Source organism: Megalobrama amblycephala, linkage group LG4, assembly GCF_018812025.1.
Source record: "Megalobrama amblycephala isolate DHTTF-2021 linkage group LG4, ASM1881202v1, whole genome shotgun sequence".
NCBI lineage: Eukaryota > Metazoa > Chordata > Actinopteri > Cypriniformes > Xenocyprididae > Megalobrama > Megalobrama amblycephala.
In genome coordinates this window covers 52,547,110-52,550,713 of record NC_063047.1, presented here as the reverse complement: position 1 = coordinate 52,550,713, position 3,604 = coordinate 52,547,110, and positions in this window count along the sequence as shown.

Sequence of the window (3,604 nt, the reverse complement as noted above, 5' to 3'; positions counted from 1 at the left end):
CTACTGCATGAGGTTATTTGCAGCGTGCATGATTTTTAATGACCTTGTCATTAAAAAGGCAAAATATCCCAAAGCTTTCTTTAACTTTATTTTTTCCCAGGATTACTTGAAATGGGTGACATTTTTTGTTTAATATGGAAATCGACAGCAAAATTGGAACCTGCATTAGCTTCGTGAGAAAAACCGCTAAATGCTTTTGTCACTCGGCTCCAATCTGCCTCTCCTCGTCTGTGACACTATAGAGCGCAACAGTGACCGCCCACTTTATCAACGACCTGGGTTTCACAAGTGTTTTTCCCATTCATTTTCTTCATAAGGATAAAAAAATTTAGCGACCAACTCCAAGATTAATCGCAACATTACAAACCTTCATTTTTATTGAAAAATAGAGAGGTATGGGAAAAAAGACAAAGGCTATACTCCTCAACCCATCAAAGAGTTGTGAATGACGTGATCAAATAAAAATTACGTCAATGTAAAATTACTGACTTGTCATTGTAAGGATAAGAACATTACATTTCATTATACATTTATAGCAAAATAATTTAACAATTATAGAAGTAATTTAAGGAGTGAAAATGCAATGAAAATTGAATGAAAAATGCAAATTCACTTTGACCAGTTTTCTTCGTAGTGCGATGGAAGAGATTAGAACACCCCTCCGTTAAAAACAAACAAAATGCATTGACGGCAAGCCGTTGAGTCAAATTAAAAAATTCATCTCAATGAAATCTTAGTGTGAACAGGCCTTTACTTGATTGTCTTTCATGGTGCTTTAAAGGGTTAGTTCACCCAAAAATGAAAATGTCATTTATTACTCACCCTCATGTCGTTCTACACCCCTAAGACCTTCGTTCATCTTCGGAATACAAATTAAGATATTTTTGATAAAATCAGATGGTTCAGTGAGGCCTCCATTGCCAGCAATATAATTAACACTTTCAATGCCCAGAAAGAACTAAAGACATATTTGAAACAGTTCATGTGAGTTCAGTGGTTCAATCTTAATATTATAAAGCGACGAGAATGCTTTTTGTGCCCTAAAAAAACTAAATAACGACTTTTCAACAATATCTCGTGATGGCCGATTTCAAAACACTGCTTCTGAGGATGACTTTGGCGCTCCGAACCACTGATTCGATTTGTAAAGCTTCGACACAGTGTTTTGAAATCGGCCATCACTAGATATTGTTGGAAAGTCTTTTTTTTTTTTTTTTGGCACAAAAAAAGTATTCTCATCGCTTTATAATATTAAGATAGAACCACTGTACTCACATGAACTGTTTTAAATATGTTTTTAGTACCTTTATGGCTCTCAATGGAGGCCTCACTGAGCCATCGGATTTTGTCAAAACTATCTTAATTTGTGTTCTGAAGATGAACGAAGGTCTTATGGGTATAAAACGACATAAGGGTGAGTAATAAATGACAGAATTTTCATGTTTGTGCTTTGAATTTGTTTCGCTTTTTTCTTTTTTCCTCCTTAGTAGCAGTGACGTCTCTGATTGGTGGAGCTCTATTCAGAATTATGGGTATTATAGTTCCTCACTGTAAATTCAGCTTGCTTTCTTTTTTTAAATCAAACTGAGCTCATTGTTTATTTGTTTACATTAGTTTCTCTTTGGAAATGGGATTTATACTTCCGAAACCCCACCGTTGTGCTCTGTTGGACGTTTAAATGGTCTGCCCTGATTGGCCGTGGCGATTTAACACCTTAAAAATGTCTTGTTGCCTACGAGAAAAAGACTATACAGGTATCGACAAAAGATAACCTGCTTTTTACCATTTTAACTAGACGTCGATGTCTTAGTGTCTGTGTAACCACCAGATGTACTCTCTAACTTATGCACCTGTACAGACAAGTTAGGCTCTCCATTGTCATTTCGCTCTACTCCTCACATTTCTGCTTTTAGTACGCTTGGAACCCGTCTCTCTTCATCGGTAAAGGAGGGCGAGAGATTTGCCACGCTACAGGCTTTATGTTGAACTTCTCAAAAGAGTGACATGCTTACATACTCTCAGCTAATAGACAGCACCTTCTATTTATTCTGGGTTTTTTTTTTTTTTTTATCTGATTTTTTTTTTTTTTAAGCTTTGTGATTGGTCATGCCACCTCCATGCCTATACTCTTATCCTCTATGTAAAATACAATGAGATGTATATGGAATTTGTGCGTTAACTTTCATAATGGATCTAGGACATGGGCAGACTTTCTTTTTTAATGTAAATTTAGAATACTACAATAAAAACGGCGCACAGCTTTTGATGAAAACCAAACCCCATCCTCTTACTCTCTGTGGCTGTGGTCTGAATACTAGTCACATGAATCTATTTAGAAACTACTCATACTCCCTATTCAGCGTAGTAAACACCACTGATTGTTTTTGAATTGATTTCTCATATCGCCTCGTGCTCCCAAGCTGTATCCCAAATGACGTACTATGTACTAGTGTCTTAATTTTAGAAGGGTTGTTTGTCATCCAGCATCGGCGCCCCTGCCTCTACGAAAAAAAAAAAGCTGAGATTTTTTTTTTTTTTTTTTTTTTTTTTGTGCAACATCTGGGTAAGGTAAGTGCGCTTCTTGTTGGAATTTTCAGTGTGAACTCATTACTCGCACTTCATACTATGAAATAACATACATATGCGAATTGGGATACGCGTCCTGTCTTTCTTGTTTCGTCAAACAGGCAGTTTGGGCCAGAAGTTGACCGAATAGTATTTCAATGTCAAAAAAATTCACACTTCATCTCTAAGTTTTATCAAGAAAAAGAGCCCATAAATATTAAAGATGCTGCTTTAAAAAAAAAAAAAAAAAAAAAAAAGCTTGATTTGTCAGCTGTGTCCCCACCACAGGCAATATCACGAACACCACTAAGATGTCAGCCCTCAAGCCTCAAGATACCTGATGCCATTTTACCATGGGCACTTCGCCACAAGAAGTTTTGTGCAAACTACAATTGATTGTCTCTGTGAATCGTGCCTCGGTTTGGAACAACTGTCCCTGTCACTTCACCGGCTATTGTTAGACCTAAATATTACCCTTGGGATGCCTCTCATGCCTTACAGTGGCCTTTCTACCAAAATAACCCTTTGTGAGCAACTCCATAATACAAAACATTCAAAACCAAATCATTCATAGAAAGAAGATAAATTAGTTTAGCTTAAGTTCTTAGTAGTAACTAATGCCTTATTTTTTGGCATTGTTTTGACAGAAAGAATGTATCATTTTATTTAAATCTGTAAGACAATGAATGACTGGTTCCTACACATGGAGAAAATATATATCCCCCCCAAAAAAAAAATACACACAGATGCATTAAACACACAAAGATGCATTAAATCAAAAGTGACTGTAAAGGCTTTATAATATTACACAAATTGGTTTCAAATAAATGCTATTCCTTAGAACTTTATATTCATCAAAGAATCCTGGTTAAAAAACAAACAAAAAAAAAAACATTATTTTCCACAAAATTATTATGCAATACAACTCTTTTCAACATTAATGTTTCTTGTGCACCAAATCAGCTTCTTAGAATGATTTCTGAAGGATCATGTGACACTGAAAACTGGAGTAATGATGCTGAAATTTTAGCTTTGCATC